The following is a 13,826-nucleotide window of genomic DNA, read 5'->3' as shown; positions in this document are numbered from 1 at the left end:
AAGCATTGTTTTAGAAGAAAAAAAAGAATAAAATGTTTTTGAGGATTTTGTATTCAGAAGTAGAGAAATGTGAAGGAGACTAAATGGCTAAAGATTAAACTGCATTTCTCCTCTGCTTACAGATGCCTAGTTCTTGCTGCTTGGGTGGGAGGTTGTGTGCTGGGATAAGGTCTTAGTCACTCTTCAGCTACTTCAGCACCAGAGCCTGTGGCCAGGATAGGAGTGTCGCCCTTTCCTTTAACTCTGCTGGAAGCTGAGGAATGATCTTGCTGGCTCTTTGTTGGCTGGTGCTTTCCTCTTGATCCTGTTGTGATGTGGTTTTATGTTTCAGTGTTATGTTATGTCTCACCATTTTGGGGTGTTCTTTTCTTGTAGAGTGCCCTGGAGATGCGAGATTTTCTTTTGGCAGCAGGAGGCACACACCCAGAGAATGTGGGAACTGCAAGGAGAAAGGACCCACTTCCCCAGCAGAGAAAAACAAAGAGGAAAAAGGAGTACAGGTGGTCAATGCTAAGGGACACGCCAAGCAAGCAGTGGGCCACTGCTGCTGCTCCCAGCAGCTGCTTCTGCGATAGCCCGAGAGGAACTCAGTGAGCCCGTCCCTGTTTGTGACTGCAAGCTCAGGATTTCAATCAATGCATTCCAGTAACCCTAAAGTGAGGAACTCTCCATCAGGAAACGCACAGAGGTGAGGACAAGGGCCACTCCCCACGGCCCCTTGGGGATTCCTGGTGCACCACAGACACTTACTGATGATACGGTGTGTTGGGATAGAAACAGATGACACCCAAATGGGAAAGGAAGGGAAATGGAATAGTAAATAGGAACAGAAGAGTCACCGGGCTAATGACAAAGCTTATGTAGTTTCCCTGTAGTATTCTTTACTCATTGTTCTTGGACCTCTCCTCTTTACCTCTGCACACCTTGCCAAAACTCGCATACAAAGACCAACAGGACAGTTGCTAAACTTGGCAAGGTGAGGGCCTGAGGTTGCCCCAGTCCCATGCCAGCTTTCCCTCTGCTACCCAGTTCTTGAGTTTCATTTTGAAAGGAGCCTTTCCTTCCCGCACTGGGGCAGTGGTTGGTCTACCCTGTTGTGGTAAAATGCACTGTTGGGAGGGATTCGCGTCCTGGAGGATCTCCCTAAGCTTCCAGGCACCAGTGGGTTTCCCTCTTGCTCTCTGGGACTGTCCAAGTTTCCCAGCAGGGAAGCTGGCCTCTCCTCACAGCTGTCTGTCACCAGGCTGGGGGTGCATATTTGTTGACTCTAAACTAGTCTCCGTGTGAGAGTCACTTCCCTATGTACATAGAAACTGTTGTCCTTTATTGACAGAAGGCCTAGAGATGGGTCCCCATGTGACCAGGTTTCCTGAGACCTGGCAGTCCACTGTGTTCAGTCCTCCTCTGTGGATGGCTCTGAAATGGGAACGAGCAAGTGGCTGAGGTGCAACATGGGGTGGTTATTTAGTCCTTAGGGTTTCCTGGGCCCACTGAAGAAATTGCTGCTCCTGTGCCTGGTGTCTTATCTCCTTTTGTTATTTGTTTCTTCTAGTAGCCCTAAGTCAAAGCAGGAGGTGATGGTCTGTCCCCCTACAGTGATGTCCCCATCTGGAAACCCCCAGCTGGATTCCAAATTCTCCAATCAGGGTAAACAGGGGGGCTCAGCCAGCCAATCCCAGCCATCCCCCTGTGACTCCAAGAGTGGGGGCCATACCCCTAAAGCACTCCCTGGCCCAGGTGGGAGCATGGGGCTGGAAATGGTGCCAAGGGCAAGGGGAAAAGGGAGCGAAGTGTTTCCCCCGACTCCTTTGATCAGAGAGATCCGGGTACTCCAAACGATGACTCTGACATGAAAGGTATGTCTGTAAGATCCCTGAGACTCAGAGGGAAGTCGTGTCCTGAGGGAAAGCCTCTGACATGGGCTGGAGGCCAGAAAGGCCAGCTCGGTCAAGTGGGGAGAACAGGAGTCAGATTCAGGAGTTCTCCCAGGGTGTAATGGAACTGTTCCTTCTCACTTTTCTACTCACTGGAGCCTAGTCTGGAACCACCTTGTTGAGTGCTGCCCAGGGGTTGCACATAGTTTGACAGGGTACCTCACAGGGCTTGCCACATTTTTATGCATGTCTTTGGCCTCTGTGCTGATTCTCCTTCAGTTTCCAGTCAGTAGCTCCAGCCTCTCTGCAAGTGGCATCCCCTCCTGTTCTCCATCCAGGTAGTCTCCCTGGGCTTGGGTTTGTGCTCTCTGGTTGCCACTTTGCTAGGCTTGCAGACACAAGAAGAAGCCTTGGTGGCCCTGACAGTACTCTAGACTTGTCACAGCTGATTTCACTGTGGCAGGAATGAGGGACTACCAGGTGTGGTAGAGATTTGGCAGGTACCAAAGTGGAGTCAGCCAGAAAGGGGTATGATATGTGATTTTAGGTTTTTTCCTCCTAGTGTAAGAACAAAAATCTAACTGTAGGCCAGAATGTGAAGTTAGTTTTCAAGAACTGGAACCCATATGAAAAATGGAAAACCTTGCCAGGTGCAGCAAAAGCTGGCCTCATGGTTATCCCAGCTAGCCTGGAGCCTGAGGCAGGAGGATCATCAGTTCAAGGCCAGCCTGGGCCATTTAGTGATGTGTAATGGAACTGTTCCTTCTCACTTTTCTACTCACTGGAGCCTAGTCTGGAACCACCTTGTTGAGTGCTGCTCGGGGGGATGCACATAGTTTGACGGGGTACCTCACAGGGCTGCCCACATTTTTATGCATGTCTTTGGCCTGGAGACTCAAAATGAAAAATAAAAGGCCTGGGGTTTTAGTTCAGGGTAGAGTGTTTGCCTAGCATTCAGAGGCCCTAGGTTTAAGTCCCAATATTGTGAGAAAAAAAAGAAAACCTGGGTGATTGTTCCCCCTTTCTTTCCTCCCTACCTCTATTCCTTTCTTTTCTTTTCTTTCCTTTCCTTCCTTCCTCAGGTGTTGGAAGGCCTCCTTAAGTTTGGGAGGCCTACTATGAGGGCCAGCACTATGCAGATGCTAGGGGTACCATGGTCAATAAGATAGACGCAGTAGCCGTCCTTAAGGATTTGAGTGTATCTAGAAGCTGATCGTTAAATAAACAATGAAATTTCATGAATGCTGAAGTAAGAGAAGTTAGGGGACTATGAGTTCCATTAGCTGGGGCATCTAGGCAAGTCCAAGAAGTTTGAGAACTGTTACCAGGAGGGAGGGACAGTTATACTGATATCTGAAGGATGTATTCTATTTACAGAAATGAGGAGGAAGGGTGCTTTGTAATGAGTCATGTAGGGAGAAGAGTGTTTGAAATTTTATAAGTAAAAAGAAGGTTTCCTCTTAACGAGATAGTTTCTCCTTGAAATTCTCAAGGTGGGTTTGTGTTGTGATGCTGTAAATGCTGGCAGGAAAAAAAAGAGTCTCAGTCTTTCCATGACAATGAGTCCTTTATTCTTTTCGAATGTAATTCTGCTGACCATATAAAGTCCCAGGATTCCCAGCACACACCACACTCCATGACCCCATCAACCGCCACAGTCCCCAGGTCTTCCACCCCTTCCCATGGACAAGCTACTGCCCCAGAGCCCACACCTGCTCAGAAGACTCCAGCCAAAGTGGTATATGGTTTTCTACTGAGATGGCCAATAAGTAAGTAGATGGCACTGTCTTGCTGTTAAACGTCACTTATGTGTGTGGGGAGAGGGGACCTTAATTCTTATTCCCCTTCCCCTTGCAGATTGATTTTTTTCCCTCTTGTATCATGTAAAGTTGACAGTACAAAAAGAGATAAAATAAAATGTAAATCCTTCCCCATCTTACTCCCCAGAGGCAACCACTGATAATACTTCCTTGACTTTTCTTTCAGAAATTTTTTGTGCTAATACAAATATACACATCTACCTTTTTTAAACATAGAAGAGTGATTGTATAATAAACACTTTTTCTACAATTTGCTTATTATTATTTTTTAAATGCTCCAAGTAGTAAATATCTATAGTGGAATAATTAAAATAAAAAAAAAACACTAAAAAGAAAAACCTCTGGAATTTAAACATAACTACCATGAACATCTTGCTATACATGTTCTGAGTGGATGGCTGAATCGATTTTTATTCGTTTATTCGTCAAAAAATACCCTGTGTGCACTTTTTTTCTTTTCTTTTTCACTTAAGATAAAAAGTGAATCTTAACAAACTTAAACTTTTCCTATCCCTGGGTGTTTTTGAGATTTTAGTGTTCACATTTCTCAGTTTGGGATTTTGAACTAGGATCTTCTATAAAATACCTTAATAGTAGGTTCATTAAGAAGAAGAAAGTTTGGGGCTTTGTGTTTTGTTTTTTTAGTGCCTCTTTTGGGGTACATTCATGGCTGTCTTTTAGTTTCAGGTGTTTGATGATAATAAAATGTTTCCCTTAGTTTCTTCTTCTGTTCTTAAATTTATTTATTTATTTATTTATTTATTTTTTATATATTTTTTAAGAGAGAGAGAGAGGGAGAGTGAGTTTTTTAATATTTATTTTTTTTTAGTTATCGGCGGACACAACATCTTTGTTTTGTATGCGGTGCTCAGGATCGAACCCGGGCCGTACGCATGCCAGGCGAGCACACTACTGCTTGAGCCACATCCCCAGCCCTTAAATTTATTTTTTTAGTCGTTGATTTACTTACTTACATATGGTGCTGAGACTTGAGCCCAGAGCCTCACACATGGCAGGCTGCGCTCCACCACTGAGCCACCCCCGGCCCCTTGGTTTCTTCTTATCCAATATCTCTGGTGGTTCTTGGTGCTTCTCCTTCCACTCCCTTAGAGGTCCAGCGTGGGGTCCATTTGGGGTCACAGTGAGTGAGACAGAGACATGGCCTAGCATGTTTTACCTTTTGTCTCTGGAGAGCTGCTGAAGCCATGTTGAAACCATCGTCTCTTTCCACATCCAGAACATCTCCAGCAGCAAGGCGGACAGAAGCACAGCCCCTCTGGTATGTGGTTGAGAAGTGGGTCCACAGTGACTGCCCAGGATCGGGTGGTGATTGACAAGGAGCTGTATTCTGGATATCTAGTGTGACCCTGGTATTGTGGGACCTTAGGCATGTCACACTGTGCCTTTCTATCAGATGCTGGTAAACTGATGATGAGTGAGGGGAAGAAGATGCTAAACAAAAGAGGAGCTACACAGATATTTCAGGGTCACCATCTCTAGGAAAATCTAAATTCAACCTATATGTAGAGCAGATTTTTAAAAAAATAACATTCTTGAATTAGTTGAAGAAAAAATATGCAGTGTTTATTTTAATGCATATAGTTGATTAAATTGAACCAAACAACATTTCTGGTGCCTGGCATTGTCCAGGCATTGCACCAGATGCTGTGGGGAGTGCTAAGAAGCTCAAGATACAGTCCCTGTGTTCAGAGAGCATGAACTCTAATACTGGTATGAGTCTTAATCATGGGAAAGTTAAATGACAGTAAGCAAAGTTATAATTCCAGATAAAATCGGTGCCATCTTGTCTACTGTGTGTATCAAAGAAATCTTCATCTCTGTGGACGTAGCAGAGCTTGAGCTTTCCTCAACTGAGGGATTTTATATTTCCCAGGTTATCTGCACTACTCAGATGGAGAGTGAATATCATTATATTTAAAATGCTTGTTGTCTGGGGGACCACTGGGTACCTTGCAACCCAGTCGAGCTTTATTGACTTAATGATAGTTCTTAATACAGTTGTCACCTCCACCTTCTCTGGTGCTAAAATGTAATCAGAATTGGAGTTAAGGAGGGAATTAGTAATGATACATTGCTCCAAATCTGAAATGAAAGGGGTAGTGAGAAACAGTTTCCTTGACTGTAATTGCTTTATTAAAACTGGCCAACCAAACCAAACCTGAAACGGCACGACAGGGAAAATTCGGGTGACCTCCATGCTTTGGTTGAGGAGTTGCAAAAGTGGAATTGAACAGAGTCAAACAGATTGAGCTGATTTTACCCATACAAATCTATCTACAGACAAATGTGCATCAGTACTTCCAAATGAAACATTTGTGTATATATTTTTTTACAGAGTATAAATACTCAAAGATGTTTTTGCTTATATGAAATATAAATTCTTCATGTAGATACACATAATAATTCATGTGCAGATTTACCCAAAGGTAAACATTCCAGAGAGTAAGTGGGGAGGTAAGTTAAGAGCCTTGTGGATTTAGGAATACAGAATGGATTAAATGAACAAGTAGGAACAAATGAACACCAGAAAGGGATTAGGAGGGTCACTGAAGGCTGGTGAAAAATAACTGAGAAAGTTTGTAGACCAGGCCCTTCTTAACCCTCTGAAGTCTCAGCTGTGCTAAAGTTGAGACCTAGAACATGTACATCCTTCTTCCAGACAGTCGTAGTGTCTGTGTCACCAATTGTAGGTAAGGGAGCTTTTATCCAGGACTCAGTTTAGCAGTAGTACTTAATAAGTTAAAAAGGGCAGCCTGCTGTCCATTGGAAGGAACAGATCAAGGGACACCGCGAGCTAGATCACCTCAGACTTGTGTGCAAACGCTTCCTTCCTGCAGATTATCCTACTACAGTTAATGTACAAATTCTTATCAGATAGGGAATCAGTGATCACAAACTAAAAACAGAAACCATAGATGTGAGGCCCCTGGAAACTCAAGGAGGGGAACACTTCAGTCGTCACCCTACCGGAGGGGATGTGACATGGAGTGGCCTCCCACTGTATCCAGCTGGCGGAGCACAGAGCTACAAGTGAAGCATCAGACCTTTTGATTGATGACGATAAGTCTGCATACCCTATTGTACTTCCAGGAAAAAGAAAAAGGTGTTAGGTGTAGCCTCCCACATACCAAGGAACTAATCTTTTCCCTGAATCAAAAACACATAGTAGACATGTGATATCAAACCTGTTTCTCGAAATAGACATTCAGATTTATTCTCTTTGGCAGAGTGGCTCTCCCCTGGCATGCTTATACAGTTATTGGAACCCGATCTTCAAGAAGGGAAAGAGGATGCCATTGGACAGTAAGGTTTAAAAAAAAAATCGAAACATCTCTATGTCCAAAGAAGGGTTGTACGTAAATAATTTCAGAATCAGGTGTCAGTAGAGAATTATGTCACTGGGACAAGTCCTTTATAACATATCTTGCTCTTTTAATTGCCCCTCTGTTCAGTTTACCAATGATCTAAACAATCTCATTTATCTTCAGAATACACAGATATCTGCCATTCACAATGATCCGAAACCTCTCCCACAACAACCCCCAGCTCCAGCCAACCAGGACCAGAATTCTTCCCAGAACACCAGACTGCAGCCAACTCCACCCATTCCAGCACCAGCACCCAAGTCTGTGGCACCCCCACGTCCCCTGGACCACGACAGTCCTGGGCTGGAGAATAAACTGATTGCTCCTGTGGGTAGTCCTGCCAGCTCCACTCCATTGCCCCCGGTTGATACCGGGCCAAACTCAACGCCCAACAGTCGAGCAGTGACCCCTGTCTCCCAGGGGAGCAGTAGCTCTTCGGCAGATCCCAAAGCCCCTCCACCCCCATCAGTGTCCAGTGGCGAGCCCCCCACACTGGGAGAAAACCCTGACGGCCTGTCTCAGGAGCAGCTGGATCACCATGAGTGCTCCTTGCAGACCCTCAGAGACATCCAGCGTATGCTCTTCCCTGATGAGAAAGAATTCTCAGGAGGACAGAGTGGGGGGGGGCCCAGCAGAATCCTGGGGTATTAGATGGACCTCAGAAAAAAACAGAAGGGCCAATCCAGGCCATGATGGCTCAGTCCCAAAGCCTGGGTAAGGGTCCTGGGCCCCGGACAGATGTGGGAGCTCCCTTTGGCCCTCAAGGACATAGAGATGTGCCCTTTTCTCCAGATGAAATGGTTCCACCTTCTATGAACTCCCAGTCTCTGCCCATCGGACCTGACCACCTGAAGCACATGACCCCTGAGCAGATGGCGTGGCTAAAGCTGCAGCAGGAGTTCTACGAGGAGAAGAGAAGGAAGCAGGAGCAAGTGGTGGTGCAGCAGTGCTCCCTGCAGGACGTGCTGGTCCACCCGCACGGGCCGAGGGCTGTGGGCCGAGGGCTGCCCCCTCCCTACCAGGTGACTCCTGGTGAAGGCTGGGCACCCGGGGCTGCAGAGCCGTTCTCTGATGGAATCAGCATTTTGCATTCTCTCCCCCCCCAGGGGCATGGCTCCCCATCCCAACATGCCAGGGAGCCAGATGCGCCTCCCGGGATTTGCAGGAATGATAAACTCTGAGATGGAAGGGCCAAATGAGCCCAACCCTGCGTCTAAACCAGGCCTCTCTGGAGTCAGTTGGCCAGACGATGTGCCAAAAAATCCCAGATGGTCGAAACTTCCCTCCCGGCCAAGGTGTCTTCAGCGGTCCTGGCCGAGGGGAGCGCTTCCCAAACCCCCAAGGATTGTCTGAAGAGATGTTTCAGCAGCAGCTGGCAGAGAAGCAGCTGGGTCTCCCCCCAGGGATGGGCATGGAAGGCATCAGGCCCAGCATGGAGGTGAACAGGGTGATCCCAGGCTCCCAGCGCCACATGGAGCCCAGGAACAATCCCATCTTCCCACGGATACCAGTCGAGGGCCCGCTGAGTCCTTCCAGGGGCGACTTTCCAAAAGGAATGCCTCCACAGATAGGCCCTGGTCAGGAACTTGAGTTTAGGATGGTTCCTGGTGGGATGAAGGGAGACATGCATCTGAATGTCTGCATGGGGCCCAGCACTCAGATGATGCCTCAGAAGATGAGAGAGGCTGGTGCAGGCCCTGAGGAGTCGATGAAGTCCCGCCCAGGCGGCTCAGACATGCTGCCTTCCCAGCAGAAGATGGTTCCCCTGCCATTTAGTGAGCACCCTCAGCAGGAGTATGGCATGGGCCCCAGGCCATTCCTTCCCATGTCTCAGGGTCCAGGCAGCGGCAGTGGCTTGCGGAATCTCAGAGAATCAATTGGGCCCTACCAGAGGACTAACAGCCAGCTCAGTCATATGCCACCACTACCTCTCAACCCCTCGAGTAACCCCACCAGCCTCAACCCAGCTCTCCCCGTCCAGCGTGGCCTGGGACGCAAGCCCCTGTATATATCTGTGGCAGCCAGCCAGGTGCATTCCCCAGGCATCAACCCTCTGAAGTCTCCCACGATGCACCAAGTCCAGTCCCCAATGCTGGGCTCACCCTCGGGGAACCTCAATTCCCCCCAGACTCTATCGCAGCTGGCAGGCCCCGCTGCTGCTGCTTCCATTAAGTCCCCCCCTGTTTTGGGGTCTGCTGCTGCTTCGCCTGTTCACCTCAAGTCTCCATCACTTCCTGCCCCATCACCTGGATGGACCTCCTCTCCCAAACCTCCCCTTCAGAGTTCTGGGATTCCTCCAAACCTTAAAGCTCCCCTCACCATGGCCTCCCCAGCCATGCTGGGAAGTGTAGAGTCAGGTCAGTATGTCGGCATCCTCACAGTCGCACTCATACCTGGAGATTGCCAGACCCTGATTTTGCTTAAGAAAATTGGTGTCTTTGAGTGTAACCAGAGGAAGTGGCCTTTGCCAAAACTCGTGGCAAGGTGCATCATTCTGAGTACTGCGTTAGGTGTTTGCACAAGTACTCAGCCCTGCAAAGTGTCTGTGTGTGGTGGGTGCTATGGAAGGAGGAAGGGAGTGGGACGCTGTATGTCAGTTGCCACAGTGACTTACCTTAGCACAGTGAACAAGGCTGGTGAGATAGAACGTCCTAACAGTGGGGAAATGTGACTTCCTCAAATCCTGGGCCCACCCACTTCAAGGTGAGTCTTGTCCCACACATAGAGGGAAGCTATTCTAAGACTTGTTTGGTTCTTGTAACTATAGTTGCCCACAGAAAACTCCATTTCCTCAGATCAGCTGCAGTTTGTTCATATTTTCTTTTTGGGAGAGACCCTCACTGATGATAGTAGCTTCGTGGGTGGAACCAGAGCTCTGGGGTGTGTGCTAGTTTTGGTACAGTCTCCACCTGAGAAAACTAGAACCAGAACAAGATGGGAGGCCTGTCCTGCCAAGCCAAGGGTCTTCCTCTGGGGTAAGAGGGTCATTAAAACAGTGGAATAGCTAGCTGCTTCAGACCTTCTTAGGTCAAGCATCATGGCCATTGTTTTAGTTAGCTTTTTTGCTGCTGTGACTAAAAGATCTGACCACAAAAACTTTAGGAGGGAAAGTTTATTTGAGGGCTCATGGTTTCAGAGGTCTCTGTCCATAGAAGGCTGGCTCCATTCCTAGGGACTCAAGGTGAGGCAGAACATCATGGCAGAAGAGTGTGGCAGACGGTAGCAGAGAGAGAGAGAGAGAGACTGCCCACTCCAGATAAAAAATACATACCCCATAGCCACTTCCTCATGAACCACTTCCTCCAGCCACAGCCCACCGGCCTCCAGCTACTACTCAGTTGGTCCCAGCAGGGATTAATTCATTGATTAGCTTAAGGCTGTGACCCAACTGTTTCTCCAAACCTCCTTGCATTGTCTTACATGTGAGCTTCTAACCCGTAGCAGTCATGGAAATGAAGAGTTTGTGTAGGGTGATATGGCTGGTCCTGGGGTTGGGCACTAGTCTGGCTTCATGGGATTCTAATACCTGGATCAAGTTCTTAATTGTGACTGGCAAGGGAAAGAGTTCTATTTATATTTCACATTCTTTTCAATGAAATGGTTGTTTGTAATCTCATTTTTCTAATGTATTCCTGCTGGGTTTTGTCTTCACATCTGCTGATCCGTCATCTCCATATCACGCCACAGTCTCCTGCACACACAGAGAGCTTGACTAGAAGATTGATGACTCGTGTCCTTGGTCTAATAACACTGTCCTGCTCATCTGTCTCCTTCCTGGCCTTGCCAGTTCATAATCATAAGGCCCAGTAGCTCTCAGAACCAGTGGACTCCCTGCCCATCTTTGTTTTGTTTTGCTTTGTTCTCCTAGATGGCCCTCCACCGCCTTCAGCCAGCCAGCCTGCCTCTGTGAATATCCCTGGAAGTCTTCCCTCGAGCACACCTTACACTATGCCTCCAGAGCCAACCCTCTCCCAGAACCCTCTCTCGATAATGATGTCTCGAATGTCCAAGTTCGCAATGCCCACTTCGACCCCATTGTACCATGATGCCATCAAGACTGTGGCCAGCTCTGATGGCGACTTCCCTCCAGCCCGTTCTCCCAACCTGCCATCAATGAATAACATGCCAGGTAAGAAGCCAAAAAGACGGGTGTGGAGCTGGTGCTGACCAGGGAGAGACTTCCTGAATTGTTTTCTTAGAGACAGGTGGACATTGAACAGTTAGCCATGTGCCATCAGAGTCAGTCTCAGTGGAGTGGAAGTGCCTGACTAGAGGAGGATGGCCTTCTTCATCAGCTCCTCTGAGGCTGTGAGAGGGCTTCCCTGTTCTGTGTACCTGGCGGGTTCTGGACTTTTTCCTTTGGGGTCATCCTGCAGTCATGCTGAGGTCATTTCTTTCTCACATGCTGATGGGAATGTTGTTAGCTCTCACGTGGTTTCCTGGAAACGCACCCTCGAGCCACCAGCCACCACAGGGTTCCAGAGAGTGGGAAGCCCCTGTTTCCTAGACGAGTCCTTTCTTAGAACTAGGGCCATAATAAAAGTCTTCCTTTCACTGTTTGCTCTGTCTGCCTTCATTCCTTCACCCACTCCCACCTATGCCCCCACTAATCTCAGAAAAAAAGGCGTGATCTTCAGTGGTGAAGGTGATGGCAATCCCAGTTAACCAGGTTAGGCTGCGCTGTGTGAGGGGCACAGACGCCATCCCTGCCGCCCTCAGTGACGGTCCAGAGGGAGGCCAGAAGTTTAGACATCCCAGACACTGGCAGACAGGACACTTCCCCTTTTCCATTAAACGTCATCGCTGTCATTGCCTTGACGTGTCTTGTAACCTGGAGTTAAATGGTCTCTTGGGAAGGCAACATAAAATAATGCCAGGTGTCAGTTGGAAAAAAAGACTCGTTTGGGTTCTTTGTTATAATTCCTAACAATTGGATTGTGGAACCAATAATCCTCCGTCTCCACAAAGGGCCTTACTTCAGTCGTTCAGGCAGATTATTTTCTTCCTGTGTTAAATTGTCTCCAGTGAAGACGACAACACTGTTTGCTTATTAACATAGAATTTTCCCCTTGCTGTCTTCTGCACAGTCATGTCATATGCGTGGGTCAGACGCCCCCCAAGTATGTTTCAGTCTTTGATGGCAGAGATTTTGTTTTCCCACCAAATAACTTTTTTTGTTAATTTGATTTATTAGTTTTTCTGAGTTGCTTTTAGTTGAGTTGATTCCTTTGATATCTTTATTTTTCTAGGAATGGGCATTAATACACAGAATCCTCGAATTTCAGGTCCAAACCCCGTGGTTCCGATGCCAACCCTCAGCCCAATGGGAATGACCCAGCCACTTTCTCACTCCAGTCAGATGCCCTCACCAAATGCTATGGGACCCAACATACCTCCTCATGGGGTCCCAATGGGGCCTGGCTTGATGTCACACAACCCTGTCATGGGGCATGGGTCCCAGGAGCCTCTGATGGTACCTCAAGGATGGATGGGTTTCCCCCAGGGCTTCCCTCCAGTGCAGTCTCCTCTACAGCAAGTCCCATTCCCTCACAATGGCCCCAGTGGAGGATAAGGCAGTTTTCCAGGAGGGATGGGTTTCCCAGGAGATGGCCCCCTCGGCCGCCCCAGCAACCTGCCACCAAGTTCAGCAGATGCAGCACTCTGCAATCCTGGAGGCCCAGGGGGTCCCGACTCCTTCACTGTCCTGGGGAACAGCATGCCTTCAGTGTTTACAGACCCAGATCTGCAGGAGGTCATCCGACCTGGAGCCACCGGGATTCCTGAGTTTGATCTGTCCCACATTATTCCATCTGAGAAACCTAGCCAGACTGCAATATTTCCCTCGAGGGGAAGTCCCAGGCCGTAAACAGCCCCAGGGTCCTGGACCTGGTTTTTCGCACATGCAGGGGATGATGGGTGATCAAGCCCCCAGAATGGGACTAGCATTACCTGGCATGGGAGGTCCAGGGCCAGTAGGAACTCCGGACATCCCTCTTGGTACGGCTCCATCCTTGCCAGGCCACAACCCAATGAGACCACCAGCCTTTCTCCAGCAAGGCATGATGGGACCTCACCATCGGAAGATGTCACCAGCACAATCTACATTTCCCGGCCAGCCCACCCTGATGAGCAATCCAGCTGCTGCCGTGGGCATGATTCCTGGCAAGGATCGGGGGCCTGCTGGGCTGTACACACACCCCGGGCCTGTGGGCTCCCCAGGAATGATGATGTCCATGCAGGGCATGATGGGACCCCAGCAGAACATCATGATCCCCCCCCCCAGATGAGGCCCTGGGGCATGGCTGCTGACGTGGGCATGGGTGGATTCAGCCAAGGACCTGGCAACCCAGGAAACATGATGTTTTAAGCTGCTAAGATTGGATGTGCCGATGCTTGTCGAGATGGGATTCCAGGTCCTGAGCACTGCTCGGAGGGAGCGCCAGGAGTGCTTACTGTTGGTCATGCAATAGGGGGACAGAGACCTGAGGGCTGCTTTGGGGGAGGGGAACTCGAGAATGTATGGATCTGTCTGAAAACAAATTCTTCATTTAATCAACAGGTGTGTTTTTTTTAAGATTTATTTTTTAAAAATTATTTTTGTGGACTTGGGTATCCCATGATGGCACCTACTTTTGGGAATCTGTAGCTGTGCTTTGAGAATCGCCATCGGTCACATGTTGCACCATTCTCTGTATGTTTACGTCATTTGGACTGGCTTCTCCCAGGATTCTTCTATGGTTTTTTTT

The 13,826-nt window shown here is 48.2% G+C and overlaps 1 pseudogene; it reads left to right on the top strand.

Moving 5' to 3' along the window:
* Positions 1-600: 600 nt before the first annotated feature.
* Positions 601-13,447, top strand: LOC143640637 (B-cell CLL/lymphoma 9 protein-like; annotated as a pseudogene).
* The last annotated feature ends 379 nt before the right edge of the window (positions 13,448-13,826 follow it).

The sequence above is a fragment of the Callospermophilus lateralis genome, unplaced genomic scaffold, assembly GCF_048772815.1.
Source record: "Callospermophilus lateralis isolate mCalLat2 unplaced genomic scaffold, mCalLat2.hap1 Scaffold_406, whole genome shotgun sequence".
NCBI classification, from domain to species: Eukaryota; Metazoa; Chordata; class Mammalia; order Rodentia; family Sciuridae; genus Callospermophilus; species Callospermophilus lateralis.
Note: the sequence above shows the minus strand (reverse complement) of the source record. Positions and strands in the feature narration are given on the sequence as shown.